At 45.5% G+C, this 16,136-nt stretch overlaps 1 long non-coding RNA gene across 1 annotated transcript; it reads right to left on the bottom strand.

Annotated features, from left to right (window-relative positions):
* Nucleotides 1-341: 341 nt before the first annotated feature.
* LOC125936562 (uncharacterized) lies at nt 342-15,292 on the bottom strand. The gene is made up of 3 exons (XR_007462059.1): nt 13,125-15,292; nt 11,403-12,883; nt 342-5,687 (listed from the first exon to the last, which is right to left on the bottom strand). It is a non-coding gene; the product is annotated as an uncharacterized LOC125936562 (long non-coding RNA).
* Between the last annotated feature and the right edge of the window lie 844 nt (nt 15,293-16,136).

Genomic DNA, 16,136 nt, shown 5'->3' with positions numbered 1-16,136 from the left:
CATCCTCACTATGATGTACGGAGAAAAGCAGGTGCCTCCTAAGCATGTTCTGTAAAGACACTGTTGACCTCCAAAACGTGGAAAGGTAGAGGGGCTTATCAAAAAGAGTCAAACAGTCCTGGTTTTAAATCACAGCTCTGGGGGCACCTGGGTGGCTCAGTCGGTTAAGCGTCCGACTTCGCTCAGGTCATGATCTCGCGGTCCGCGGGTTCGAGCCCCACGTCGGGCTCTGGGCTGATGGCTTCAGATTCTGTGTTTCCCTCTCTCTCTGCCCCTCCCCCGTTCATGCTGTGTCTCTGTCTGAAAAATAAACGTTAAAAAAAATTAAAAAAAAAAAATCACAGCTCTGCCTGATACTCCGTGACCTTGGGAAAGTCACTTAACCTCTCTGGGCCTCTCCGTTTTCTCAACTATAAAATGGGGATGATACCTTGCACAGTTTTTATGTGGCTCAAATGAGACCACATGTATAAATTGTGCATTGCAGGCATTTGACACATGGGAGTTATTATGGATCTAATTCCTTCATTTTCTGAATGGGGAAAACAAAACCCAAAGAGAGGAGGCAAGATGACCTAAGTCACACGGCCAGATAGAGGTGGAGCTGAGACCAGGGCCCAACTTTCGGACTTCCGACCTGAGGTGTGTTCCATTTCACCGCCGCCTCTACCTGTTAAAAAATTATTCACTTTCGCCAAAGTGTGGAATCAGGCCTGCACCGTGGAATAAAGTAACCGGTTCAGAATTACAGATTTTTTTAAAAAACTGAACAAAGTACTTTCAGATGCTTCCGACACCAACAGTTAAGCAGAAAAGGAACAGACCTCCTGCTATACCGCTTCCGGCGAGTTCTCGTATTCATTATGTTTATTGTGATCAGTATTTACTGAACACAATGACCACAGGTAACATGGAGCTGAAGTTCCTCCCCAACGGCCAGAGCGAACGTTCAATGAGCGCTGCGTTAGCTTCCTACCGCTGCTGTAGCAAATGAACATAAACTCACATGAAGTCACTGATGTCTCTGTTCCTTTAGCTCATGCTCCACGGAGTTTTGACAGAGATTTCCTTGAACACCAGGAACTAAAAACAAAACAAACAAGGGGTGCCTTGGGTGGCTCAGTCAGTTAAGTGTCCGACTCTTGATTTCGGCTCGGGTCATGATCTCACAGTTAATGGGTTCGAGCCCCGTGTTGGGCTCCGTGCTGACAACATGGAACCGGCTTGGAATCCTCTATCTCCCTCTCTCTCTCTGCCCCTCCCCCGCTGGTGCTCTCTCGCTCTCTCAAATAAATAAACTTTAAAAACAAAACAAAACACACCTCTCAGAAGTGGTCATTGCCAGAGAGGAAGGAGATGGGCACAACGGGTGAAGGGGACTGGAGGGTACAGGCTTCCAGTCATGGGATGAATAAGTCACAGGGATGAAAGGCACAGCATAGGGAATAGAGTCAACGGTATCTTAAGAGTGATGTCTGGTGACAGATGCTAGCTACACTTGTGAGCACAGAATAACGTATTAGAGATGGTGAATCACTATGTTGCACACCTGAAGCTAATATAACATGATGTACCAACTATACATCAATCACACGCGCGCGCACACACACACACACACACACACCACCCAGTATTTGCAGACTGCCTCTGTGCTGGGGTGCTCCTTCAACACTCAGCCGGGCTGTTCACAACTCTGCCTCAGATGGCACCCCTGTTTGCACTGAGCCGTTTTCAAGTTGCTTTTTCCTTCGTTCAGCATTCACTTGGTTGCTATAAACCTTGACGGTTTTCCAGAGTTCTGACAAAGTTAGTTCTGATAGTGTCTGCTTGCTTTCTCAATGTTTCTCTGGGGGAGCTCGGAGCGCCTTGTCTGAGCAGTAGTTTGGATTGCTCTAACAAAAACATTACAGTCTGGGTGGCTTATAATAAACAACAGGAATTTCTTTCTTACCTTCCTGGAGGCTGGAAGTCCAAGATCAGGGTGCTGGCATGGCCAGGTTCTGGCGAGGACCCCCCTTCTAGGCTGCAGACTGCCAGCTTCTTATTGTACCCTCACAAGGCAGAGAGCAGATACAGGAAGTACAGCTCTCGGGTGAGCCCAGTAAGGGCACTAATCCCATTAAAGGGCTCCTCCCTCCCGGCCTCGTCTAAGGTCAGGCCTCCCGAAGGCTCCACCTCTTAATGCCATTACATTGATAGGAGATGGGTGAGGTCTCAACACAGGAATTTGGGGATGACATTCAGTCCATAACATGCCTACTCCGCCATTTTGTTTTTTAAAGGCTTCCCTGGTGATTCTAATGGGTAGCCAAGGTTGACATCCACTACTCTAGAATCAGAACCTTGCATCACTGCTTTCAACAGGCTCCTCAGGTGATCCTGATGCAGCCCCACCGAGCTTTGGGATCCTGCAGATTAAATAAATTCTGGGACGGACCTCAGGAAGTCCACTTTGTCTCATCTTCCTCCAGTTCCAGGGAGCCAGACGGGATGGAGAGGTCAGCCTTTGTGTGGATGGCTTTCCATCTGTCCACCGCAGCACGTGGTGCCCACGAAGGGCTGCATTTGGAGTTAATGAGAAGAATTGCCCCTATTTGCTTCCCAAAGGAATCAGAATGGAAATACGGAAAGGAGCCCAGGATGTGCCAGATTCCTGCCTCCGAGTATGATCATTCAGTTGAAGCTTCTCAGCGGATCTCTTTTGGGACTTGGCATATGGGTCACCTGCACCCGAGCTAGAATCCCCCCAAATCACAAAGATTTCGGGTCACAAGCTTTTGGGTAAGTGCAGCTGGGAGGGTGAAGCTCTCTCAGTCCAGTTGAACTCCAGGCTTCCCCGCTCACAGACATGGGGTCCTTGAACAGTAAGTCATTCTGGGATGACCAAGAGATTTTTCTCTCTCACCACCTGTGACCATGCACCAGGCTTTAATTATCTGAGTCTCAGTTTCCTTAACTGACTGGTGAAAATAATTACCCGCCTCAATTCTTGTTATTACTATAGAAGATAAACGCAGGGTAAAAAATACAATGATAATAATAAATGTGTAGTAAAAAATAAAATAATAATAAATGTGTACTTTGATTCTGTTTTTGTCAAAAATTATGTCTATGTCTTTAACTTTATTTTGTTCACATTTATTTATTTAGAGAACAAGTGATTGTGCGTAGGGGAGGAGCAGAAAGAGGGGGAGAGAGAATCACGAGCAGACTCTGTGCTGTCAGCTTGGAGCTGACTTGGGGGCTGGATCCCACAAACCGTGAGATTATGACCTGGGCCAAACCAAAAGCGGGCGCTCAGCGGACTGAGCCACCCAGGTGCCCCTATAATTACGTATATATCTTTATACATACACTGATCTTTATATGTTTGTGTGGATATACGTGTATGTTATGTGTTTATGCACACAATGCTGCCCAGAACAATGTTCGCCAAATAGGTAGTGGGATTGGAGGTGATTTTTGTTGTCCTCTTTGTACTTTTCTAGCTTATTTATGATGTGCACGTACTATTTTTAGAAAAGAAAACTGAACTTTCGGGTCAAGGGGGCTGATTAAGTCCTTCTATGATTCTCTCCCCCTCCAAATATCCCATTGCAATGACAAAATGAATATTTTAAGTACTAAGGAAAGCTATCAAAGTAATAATAATAATTACTCTTAGAATTCTGAGGTTTAAAATCTGGCACAAAGTGCTTACCGATTACGATCTCCATTCCCTAGCCATCCTAAAGAGAACCCTTCTTGTGCCCTGGACCCCTCTGCAGTCAGGTGGAGACTGTGGACCTTTTCTCAGCGTAATTATCTTTAAATGAATCAACTTCTATGCACAGGATTACAAAGGAAATCATTTACATCAACATACACTTATCAAAATATTTAAAAAACAAATCTGTCATATAGTGACATATGTGCTTCTATATTACAAGATTTAGCAGGGTGTCTAATGACTACCATCATTTCAAAGTCACGACGAGCATAAATGATGTTATGAAATGACTCCAACAATACCATCATGGTGGGAAAATACCTGGTTTCTATTGATGATGAAGTCACAGAAACTGCTAACACTACTACAGTTTGTTGCTTATGTTTGTAAGCGAAGAAAATGCTGCCTTGAACTTAGTGAAAAGAAAGGCCATTTTTCTCTTCCAGCATTATAGACCTCCAAATTTAACAAAATACGTGCGCCCAGAGATCTTCGCTTAGATCTGTCCATCTGTTTGGTCTCTTTCGCGTTTACATTGTTCCTCGAATGTACGAGGGCCCTTGGCCGCCTGCTCATGGGGGAGGGTGGGACCTAGGCTAAAGGTTACTGAATGCTATGTGATTGGCAGGGGGTCTCTTCACTGCCAATTTGGTATGACGATTAGGAAGCTCCCAACGCATGTTTAGGTCCTTCCTCCCGAGCTGGTCAAATTCCCCAGAGATGGTTCCCCCAGCTTCTTTTTAGGAGAGTGTAATTCTCCCTGCCAGCATTCTGGAATCTAGGTCAGGAAAGCAGCCTGTAAGAAGATTGGGTGGGGCATGCCAGGCTTCCATATGTAAACTTTCACTTAATCCCCCTGCTTTCCGGCGGATGTCCCATCTTCCACGACACGTGGTGTTTCCCAGCCCAGATGCCCTCTTGTCATAGTCGACCGCTGTGCCATCCAACACAGCAGCTTCTGCCAGCTACTCACATTTAAATTCATTAAAATAAATAAAATAAACGTTCAGGTCCTTAGTTGCACCAGCCACTTATCAAGGGCTCAGTAGCCACATGGAGCTAGTGGCCAGCTACCATATCGGATGGCGGTACACGACCCCTTCCGTCACTGCAGAAAGTTCCATTGGACGGTGCTGTTCTAGAGCAGGGGTTGGGATTTTTTTTTTTCCTGTAAAGGGCCGGATAGTAAATATTTTTGGCTCTGCACGCCATATGGCCTCCTTCGCACCTACTTAACTATGTCATGGTAGCACGAGAGCAGCCGTAGACAATACATGGGACCTGCATTGGAATGCATGGCCGCGTTCCCACAAAACTTTATTTATGCACTCTGAAATCTGACTTTCATATCATTTTCACGTGTCACAGAATGTTATTCTGGTTTTGATTTTTTTCCAGCCATTTGCAAATATAGGACTATTCTTAGGACAGGCTGTCCCGAAACAGGCAGCGGGCTAGATTTGGCCTGTGGACCGTGGTTTGCAGACCTCTGTCTTTGCGTTTTGCCTTTTCAGAACAATTCCTGTACTGTTATTTTCGTAGGTTCGGGGAGGAAGCAGAGGGTAAGGGGTGTAGTTTTTCTAACCTAGAAGTCTCATTACCTGTTCAGGGCCTGTCTTCCCCCAGTGCCTTAGAACCTGTGAGCACGGAGACCCATCTCTCTTATTCACCATCCTCCACCTAATGTCCAGTACAATGTTTGACGTTGACATTCAATGGAGACCTGCATTAGGCTCTTCATCAATCGAACTCAATGATCAAATGCTCGCCAAGCCACCTTCTTTGTATAATTTGGCTTTTCACTTAGATCTGCCTCCGGGAAAGAATGTGCTGGTCACACTGATGAGAGTATTCCAGTCTTCTCAGCAATTATATTTCTCGTTATCAGTGAATACACTGACGTTCCGATTTTCCACATCAGTCCCATGAGCTTGGTAAATGTAATTCCACCTCGGAGAGAAGACATCAGCTTCTAAGCCTGTGTAGAATCAAACAAATCTTGGTTACAGAAGTGGAAGTCTCAATTGAATTTGATAAGAAGACTTGTAAGGAGACGGGAGGTAATCTGGTAGACAGAAGTACTGGGAGGTTTTAAATGCAGGGCTGAAATTGCCTTCCCAGCAAGATAAAGGAGAGAAGGTTGCAGAATGTTAACATTTCCCAGACCATAAGAGGACAATGTGCCAAGGGCATTGTCAGAAACCAAGTGGATGGGGCAACAGGCACAGGTTAAATTAAAAGTATATGTATCCCAAACTCCTAGAAGATAACAGGAGAAAATCTTGGGTCTGGTGATGGCTTTTTAAAAAACATTTATTTATTTTTGATAGAGAGAGAGCACGTGTGGGAGATGGGCAGAGAGAGAGAGGGGGACAGAGGATCTGAAGCGGGCTTTGCTCTGACAATCGTGAGCCCGATGTGGGGCTTGAACTCACAAACCGTCAGATCACGACCTGAGCCGAAATCAGTTGCTCAACTGACTGAGTCACCCAGGCACCCCTGGTGATGGCTTTTTAACTGTTTATTTATTTATTTTGAGAGAGAGAGAGAGTCTGTGCATAAGAGGGGGAGGAGCAGAAAGAGAGAGAGAGAGAGAGAAAGAATCCCAAGCAGGCTCTGAGCTGTCAGTTCAGAGCCTGACACAGGGCTCAATCCCACCAACCACGAGATTATGACCTGATCCGAAATAAAAAGTCAGATGCTTAATCACACTAAGCCACCCAGGCATTATTTTTTAATGTTTATTTCTTTCTTTTGAGAGAGAGAGGGATGATGCCTTTTAGATAGAACACCAATGGCACAATTCATGACGTAAATCATTGATTAGCTGGACGTCACTAAAATTTAAAACTTCTGCTCTGCAAAAGACAACGCGAAGAGCGTGAGAAGGCAAGTAACAGGTTAGGAGAAAATATTTGCAAAAGACATACTTGATAAAGACCAGGAGCCAAGATATGCAAAGAACTCTTAAAACTGAGCAATAAGAAAACCAATCCGATTAAGAAAGAAACCAAAGACCCTACCAGACACCTCACCAAAGATGATATATAGGGGGCGTCTGGGTGATTCAGCTGAGCATCTGGCTCTTGATTTTGGCTCAGGTCATGATCCCAGCCAGGGTTGTGGGATCGAGCCTTGTGTCGGGCTCTGTGCTGAGCACGGGACCTGCTTGAGATTCTCTCTCTCTGCCTCTCTCTTCTGCTTGCACTCTCTCTCTCTCTTAAAAAGATAAAGATGATATATACATGGCAAATAAGCATGTGAAAATATGGTCCACATCATACATCACTAGGGAAATGCAAAATAAATGCAATGAGACACCACCACTTAATCCTGAGAAGGGCCAAACTCCAGAATATTGACAACACCAGATGTTGGTGAGGACGTGTAACGACAGGAATTCTCATTCGTTGTCAAATACGGTGTCCGGAAAAAATGTCCGGCTTTTCACCTCCCAGTCTGCCTGACACCAGATCCCATGACCATGAGTTGTCCGCTTAATTGACTATATTACTTATTTTTGTGCCCTATCCTACCAGAGGTAAGATAAATACGTGAGAGTGATTTGGGCCACAACGGGCCGTGCAGACTTAACAAACATGTCCTAGGTGCCTGTAATCTAGCACGCTCTTTCACTTGTGTCATCACTCCCGATTTACGGCAGAGGAAACTGAACCAGAACAAGGGGACAGATGAGTTGCTCCATTTATACAGGGTTTCAAAAACAAAGGAATTATGGGGGCGCCTGGGTGGCTCAGTTGACTAAGCATCCGACTTCGGCTCAGGTCACGATCTCACGGTTCGTAAGTTCAAGCCCCGCGTTGGCATCTGTGCTGGCAGCTCAGAGCTTGGAGCCTGCTTCGAGTTCTGTGTGTCTCTCTCTCTCTCTCTCTCTGCCCCTTCCCTGCTCATGCTCTGTCTCTCTCAAAAATAAAATAAAAACACTAAAAAAAATTTTTTTTAAAGAAGTCAAAAGCCAGATGCCCATAATGCAGTATTTGAAAGTTCTGAAAGAGACTTTTAACCTACAATTCTATTCCCAGCCAAATGGAATCAAGTAGGAGGGTAAATAAAGACATTTTCAGACTTGTGAGGACAGAAAAAGTTTGTCTTTTTTAAAAAAAAAATCTTTGTTAAAGTATGGAGAATACATTAGCATCATGGCTATATTTGCAGGACAGAATATAATAACGTTATATTGTGTTATATTTGGGCATAAGTTAGGATATGCTTGCCTCTGCTGACAAAGCAAATAACTGCCAAGCTCTCAGAGGCTTAGGACAATGAAGACTCATCTCACTCACACTACACGTTGACTGTATCCTGGTGGGGGTGCTCTGCTCTCCCGGGACTCAGGCTAACGGACACTCTTCCACGTGGCAGGTGTGGCAGTGGGCAGGAGAGCATGCGTGTCTGTGTATGGGGTGAGAAACTCACACAGTCATTAAATGCTCCAGCCTAGGCTAACAAAGGTCACTCCCTCCCACAACCCATTGGCCAGCACCAGTCACATGGCTACACACAACTAAAAGCTGTGGGGGACTTTTGAAATCAGCCAGGCTGACAAAAGATGGAAAACAGAAGCAGGGGGGAAAGATGGCGGGAAAAATACTGCTCATGCCTTCATCTTAGAAAGTGAAATGTCAACTCTGGAAAACAGTATGGAGGTTCCTCAAAGGGTTACAAATAGAACTACCCTATGACCCAGCAATTGCACTACTAGGTATTTATCCAAAGGATACAAAAACGCTGATTCGAAGGGGCACATGCACCCCAGTGTTTATGGGGGCACTAAAAACAATAGCCAAAGTATGGAAAGAGCCCAAATGTCCCTCGACGGATGAATGGATAAAGAAGATGTGGTATATATATGTATACACACACACACACACACACACACACACACACACGGGAATAATACTCAGCAATCAAAAAGAATGAAATCTTGTCATTTGCAACAATGTGGATGGAACTAGAATGTATTATGCTAAGCACAATAAGTCAATCAGAGAAAGACAAATATATTATTTCACTTGTATGCGGAATTTAAGAAACAAAACTTATGAACATAGGGGAAGAGAAGGAAAAATAAGATAAGAACAGAGAGGGAGGCAAACCATGAGACTTAAAAAAAAAATTTAATGTTTATTTATTTTTGAGAGAGAGAGAGACAGAGACAGAGAGAGTGTGTGTGAGCAGGGAAATAACAGAGAGAGAGGAAGACACAGAATTCGAAGCAGGCTCCAGGCTCTGAGCTGTCAGCACAGAGCCCAACGTGGGACTCGAACCCACAAACCGCGAGATCATGACCCGAGCCAAAGTTGGAGGCTCAACTGACTGAGCCACCCAGGTGCCACAAGAGACTTTATTTTATTTATTTATTTTGAGAGAGACAGAGCACGAGTAGAGGAGGGGCAGAGGGAGAGAGAGGGAGAGAGAGAGAGAGAGAGAGGGAGAGAGAGAGAGAGAGAGAAAGAGAGAATCCCAAATAGGCTCTGCACTGTCAGTGTGGAGCCTGATGCAGGGTTTGAATCCAAGAAATCATGGGATCATGCCCTGAACTGAAACCACGAGTCAGACGCTTAACCGACTGAGCCACTGAGCCACCCCTAAGAGACTCTTAAATATAGAGAACAAACTTAGGATTGCTGGAAGGGTGGTGGGTGGGGGGACAGACTAAATGGGTGATGGGCATTAAGGAGGGCACCTGCTGGGATGAACACTGGGTGTTGTATGTAAGTGATGAATCACTGAATTCTACCCCTGAAACCAATACTACACTGTATGTTAACTTGAATCTGAATCAAAGAGAGAGAGAGAGAGAGAAAGTGAGTTGTCAAAAGGGATTGTCCATGTGATAGAATAAGAAAATAGGGGTGCTGTTTATTGAATTTATGAGGAGAAATGAGAAATACCAATAAATATATAAATAATCAACAGTTGGAGAAAGCACAGAGTATAAGTAAACTTTACAGACAATAAATATTGTCTAGCTATTGTTTATATTTAGGGACATAATCACCTGAAAATCAAAGTGATTAAAAGAGATTGCCCCAACAGAGTTGGGCAATGGGCATGAGAGTTTGCTTTTCATGGGAAACTCTCCTGTGCTGTTTGGTATGTTACCATGTATATGAATGTATTAGCAGGGCTCTCCAGAGAAACTGAACCAATGGGTGATAGATGTTTACAGATAGATATGGATATGTGTATATGTACATGTGTGTATACGAGACAGAGAGAGATTTATCGCAGGAATTGGCTCACACACCATCTCATGTCTGTAGGCTGGAGAACCAGGAAAGCCAGTGCTGGAACATTCCAGTCCAGTCCAAAGGCCCGAGAACCCAGGGAGCAGACGGTCTGAGTGTAAAGACCTGAGAACCAGAAGTGCCAGTGTCCAAGGGCAGGAGAACATGGATGTCCCAGCTCAGGCAGAAAGAGCAAATTCGCCATCAACAGATTGAGCGATCCCTGCCCCTCCCTCCCAACATTGGTGATCTTTACTCAGTCTACTGATTCAGATGCTAATCATTTCCAAATATACCCTAGCAGACATACCCAAAAATAACATTTACCAGCTCTCTGGGCATCCCTTAGCCCAGCCAGGTTGACACATAGAACTCACCATCAGAATGAACTACATTTTGTTTCAAATAACATAGTTTTGGAGGTCGTACATCCCAGTTCACCATTGGGCAACTCTCCTAAACTTCAGGTCCCTTTTCTATAAAGTGGGGTAAGATTTTATGAGGACTACATGAAATCACGTATGGCAAGAGGCGGGCGTAGTGCCTGACACGTAGCACATGCTGGTTACATGGCGACACATCACGGACATCAGGTCCAGATTGACTCTGTGTGCAAGAGATTTGAGCCCTGAGCCTTGATGGAGAAGGTTCTGGGAGACCATCCAAACCACTGCTTCTGCAGGTTGGGCACAGGTGGCCTGGTCTTATCTGCAGCTACACGAGGAGTCAGTCCCCAGGACCAGGACTAGAACGGCCTCCTGTCTTCCAACCCCAGGACCTGCTGGCCACCCCTGTGGTCTCTGAATCAGAACTGCATTTGGCTCTGGACATAGAGAAAGAACCCTTTGGGAGGAAAGGGATCATTTCCTCCGGTGCAAATTGTTTCTTTTTGTGCTGGCAAGTCCAAGGTGTTCTGACAAAGGTCAAAAGTATTTATTTTCTTTAATACTGGAGGGGTCAGAGTGAGATACAGACAAGGATGAGCCAAAGTGGGGAAAGGAGAAAGGGGGGGGGGTGTCAACTTTGAGAGCTGAAAAAGCTTCTTATCACAGGCAATGGCTCTTTTGGGGGCACAGACACAACTCCTGGTTTTCTATTAAAAACAGCAGAAATTACAATGAGGGAAAATTAAGAAATCATTAAATACAGACGATGCGGTCAAAGCCACTCTCCCATCTAGTCCTGCCCACCTCCCGATTATCTCTTCCTGCTCCCTACCCACATGTGACACCTGAGCCCTGAGCTTTGCCGCTCTGCTGGGCTCCTGACCGCTGCACTCCCCTATGCCATTCCCTCTGACTGGCTCGCCCAACCCCAGTTCCCTGGCTAGTTGGGCCCTTCCTCTAGGACTCAGGTCAGGCGTCCTCTCCTCCTCAAAGACCACCCTGCCAGCTCTTCTTCTGTGTACCCATCACATCACATCTTGGCATCTTAACACTTACCAAGCTGTGTCAAAATCGCCCAAACTCCCATCTGTCTTTCCAATTGGACTGGAGATCACACACTGGACCCTCAGACTCAGATCTGGCATTCAGAGAGAATTATGTTTTACTTGCTTGGCCTGTACTTTTTTGGGCCCACATGGTGTTTTTAAAAAATTTTTTTGCATTCATTGCCAAAAATTAAAAAGAGATTGCGCAAAAAAATTTTTTTTTCAGTTTCTGGCTTCTCTTGAACAAACTGGAAATCCAGTAAGACGGATGCAGTTCTCCACCCTTGTGGTAGTGGCCCCCTTCGGATAGAGCACTGTTTATTTCTCCACAGTCCCCACCATGCTCTATAGTCTCTGCATTTAAGCCTCATCTCAGAGCCATTTGTCATAACTCTTGCAATATTGTGGGTTTTTTTGTTTTTGTTTTTGTTTTTTTTTTACAGCGGAAGAAGAAAATAAAATATTTCTCTTACCCATGTTCCTTATTCACACCTGGTCCACTTCCCTCATTTATGTCACCAGACTAGACCCTGTAGGTACCTTGGCTTTCCACCCTTGTACCAGGAGCTCCTTGAAAACAAACAAGATGGCGTGTGTGTGGGGGGGGTGCCTGGGTGGCTCAGTCGGTTGAGCGTCCGACTTCAGCTCAGGTCATGAGCTCACTGATTGTGAGTTCGAACCCCGCATCGGGCTCTGCGCTGATGGCTCGGGAGCCTAGAGCCTGCTTCGGATCCTGTGTCTCCTTCTCTCTCTGTTGCTCTCCCGCTTTCTCCCTCTCAAAAATAAATATTTTTTTTAAATAAAAAAAAAAGAAAACAAACAAGATGTTTGTTCATCTCTGTCGCTCCAACAGCAAGCACAGTGCCTGGCTCAGAGTAGGTCTCCATAAATGCTTATTGGAACCATGAATGCAACTCTTGCTGTTAGAAGAGAATCCCCCTGAGCCACCCATTCAACAAATTTTACTGAGTCCATCTGTGTGTCCCTTTCCCTAACTTGGTGTTCTCTCTCTTTACCTTCAGAGTCCTGGATCCTCTCGGAATCCCCAAATAATTAAAACTTCTCTGTAGATTCATTGGGTATTTCTCATAAAACCTTGCTCTTAGCAATTACATCAGAGAAGATCGTAAGAACCATTGATCGGTAGTGGTAGTATTTTTATCAGTAATAAATAGTTATCATTTATTGAGAGCTTCCCACGTACCAGGCACTGTATATACATTTCCTCGAACAACAACCCTGTGTGGTGACCTTCAGGAAAGCACATTCATTCACTCACGGTTCTGGAGCAGGTACAAGAAGGCTTGAGGTGGGCAGCCTCTGTCCCAACCACAGAATTGGACTTCTCCCGGGTCCTGGGCTGGTGGCTTCCAGGCGTGCCTCCTAGCATGACCAGAAGACCTGCGAAATGACTCCGGTCTGGGGCTCCTGACTCCAGGCCAGCTAGCTGTCTCCTCCCAAGCACTCTGACACCTCCTTTATGGATTCTTTCTTCTTTCTCCTACACGGCAGTTTTTTGTTTTTTTTTTTTTTTAATTTTTTTAACTTTTATTTATTTTGAGACGGAGAGAGACAGAGCATGAAGGGGGAGGGGCAGAGAGAGAAGGAGACACAGAACCGGAAGCAGGCTCCAGGATCTGAGCCATCAGCCCAGAGCCTGACGCGGGGCTTGAACTCACGGACCGCGAGATCGTGACCTGGCTGAAGTCGGACGCTCAACCGACTGAGCCACCCAGGCGCCCCTACACGGCAGTTTTAACCAGCCCAGGGACCAGTTGTTCTGCCCTCAGATCGATAGCCTTGGGGAAGGCCTGCAGACGGCCTCTAGAAGCACCTCAGCTGCTCCTGCAGAGGGACCACTGCCTCCTGATTCTGTTCAGTCATATTATGTACTTCTTCCACTTTATTAAAGCTGCCTCCTTTCCAAACGAGTTGGCACAAGCCCAATAGTAGTGCCTAAAACTTTTCATTTCCAAATCCAGAATCGTATTTTTCTTCCTTCCTTCCTGCCTCTCTCTGTCCCACCCTCTCTCTCTCTCTCTCTCTCCCTCTCTGTCTTGTTTGCTTCTTAGTCACCATGATGTTTTAGAAGAGATTTAAAGCCGCTCTTTGGCTGGAGTAAGTGCTCAGGAAGCATTTAAGACAAAGAGATGAAAGAATAAATGATAGAACAGTCAGCACTTGGTAAATGGTTGATGAAGGAGAATCAAATGAGATAATGCATGGAAAACTGATGTATATAATCTGTCAATGGTGGACCTTGTAACCAAGCTGGACGAGACTGCAGCCTTATCCGCTGGCGCCATCTGCTGGAGACAAGATAGCACAACAGGTCCGTTTCCGCTTTACTCAGGTATGGGGACGCCGGCTTCTGGAAACGCCCGCAAAGGGCTGAGTAAAAAGGGAAGAATGCATTTCGGCAAAACCTAGTATGGGCCAGGTAGCATGCTAAGGGCTTCACACTGCTTTCCATGCATTATTTCTCTTCATCCTCTACTATCATTAGAAGAGGCAGATACTATTATTATTGCATCTTTAGAGATGAAAAACCTGAGACTTTCAGGTTTACAGCAGATTCACGAAGTCTAAAGCCACATAGCTAGTGGGTATTTGAGATTAACACTCGAACCCAGCTCTGTGTGACTTAGGAGCCTTGTGGGTTTGGTTCCTCAGGAATTAAGACCCCAACGGGGAGACGTGCATGCAGAAAGTTTCCTGCAGCGTGCTCTCAAGGTGACAGGTGGAAGGGAAAAGTCAAACTGCAATGCAGCCTCATCAGAGGTCTCAGCTGACGCCCACCCTGCGGGGAGTGGGGAGGAGTATAGAGGCGGGATGGCAGGGAGGCTGGACCTTGGGGCTCCCACTTCATACAGTCATTGGATGCAGTACTCGGGCTGGGTTGCGCTCTTCAGCCAAGGGCAAGTCCCCAAGAGGGAGGGACTCGGTTGAGTACTGTCAGCGGCCAATGCTCCCAGCAGATGGGGGAATAAGTGCCTCAGTATTAGAGCGGAGGATCTGGGCAGCATGCCACAGTGTCCACTACAGAGCCCGGGCACCTATCTTACCTGCATCACTGCTCAAATAAGGGGAACAGCTGGTAGGCAGACAACGTCAGTGTCATAGATAGCGGGAGGGGGATTTAAAGCGTGAAAGTGGTTCTGCCCACCAATCGCTCAATGCACCTGTGACTCAGGCCATGCCTGCCATCCAGCTGCAATAACCAATGTACTTTGACCAATTCATACGGAAATACTATATAGATTATTTCATGGGTTCCAAACCATTAATAAATAAGTAAAATGCAATGTTCAACTAGCTGGACAAGTGAAGTGGTTGGTGATGGATTTCTTGACATCCTCAAATAAGAAACAGAAGGACTGGGTGCCACAAACTGACTAATGCATAAATGTAACTGATTTTTTACAAAAAAATCACTTTGTGGTAAATCAAATTGTATAAAAACATTTCAGTCTTTCCCCCATGCCACCTCCATAGAAGAGTGGGTTTTTTATGTTGGAGACTGGTGGGCTTGTTCATTCTACTTCTTTAGCTTGGTGGAGAGCAGTGCATGGTTTCCCCCACCCACTGACAATAGACTTGACCACGTATGTGATTCGCTTTTCCCAGTGGGATGTTAGCAGTTTTGACACAAGCAGAGGCTTGCAATGTTGACCTTGCATGGTTAATCTTGCCCTCTTGTGCTTCTGCAATCCCAGAGGACATGGCCTGGCTAGGCTGCTAATCTAAAGATGAGAGACGCCTAGAGCAGATCTTGACCTAGTCTACAGCTTGGAGCCACGCCCAGGCAAGCCCCACTGAGCCCAACCTAGATCAGTCAACCTACAGAAGTATACATGAAAATAAATGATGGTTGTTTTATACTACTGAGATTGGAGATGGCTCGTTTGATACATGTTCACAGAGTTGTAGAGGATAACACACATGGATATCTCAAGAATAATTTCAACTGTACATGATCTTTCTTCAAGAACTGTCTTTAGGGGCGCCTGGGTGGCTCAGTCGGTTAAGCGTCCGACTTCAGCTCAGGTCATGATCTCACAGTCTGTGAGTTTGAGCCCCACATCGGGCTCTGCGCTGACAGCTCAGAGCCTGGAGCTTGCTTTGGATTCTGTCTCCTTCTCTCCCTGCCCCTCCCCACGTGTGCTCTGTTTCTCTGTCTCTCAAAAATAAATAAATATTTTTTTAATTAAAAAAAAAAAAAGAACTGTCTTTAGACTTAATCTCCATGTAGGATGAGACTCAGGTACTTAAACATGGAACAAATTGGGCCACACATTTTTCTTAGCATCTGTGGCAGAGACCATTAAATGTCCCCTAATAAATGTCTCTCTTTCTTCTACAAAGCAATGAGAAGTTCTATCCAAAATCTGTGTAGGTCCTCCAAAGGTGACACTAATGTCTACTAGATATGGCCATGAGGATATTGGACAAGGCAGAGTTTTCCTGAGGGAAGAGCCAGGGGTCACAGAGGTCACAGGATAGGGACATTGCTCCCAGATTAGCAGGACCAACTCACCTACCACAAAAAGATGATTTTATAATTCCTGGGATCTGAGTAGTATTTAGAGATCATCTCCCTTGTACCTAGGTACATGGTCCCCCAAATGAATGCTAATCTTCCCAGCTTCCCTTAGAGCCAAGTAGGGCCATGTAGCTGACTTTTGCCCAATAGATATAGATCAGATAATCACATTGCAGATTCTAGAACCTTTATCAAGAGACA

The sequence above is a fragment of the Panthera uncia genome (genome assembly GCF_023721935.1).
Source record: "Panthera uncia isolate 11264 chromosome A3 unlocalized genomic scaffold, Puncia_PCG_1.0 HiC_scaffold_11, whole genome shotgun sequence".
In the NCBI taxonomy this organism is placed as follows: domain Eukaryota; kingdom Metazoa; phylum Chordata; class Mammalia; order Carnivora; family Felidae; genus Panthera; species Panthera uncia.
The sequence above is the reverse complement of the archived record's forward strand: the minus strand, read 5'-3'. Positions and strand labels throughout refer to the sequence as shown.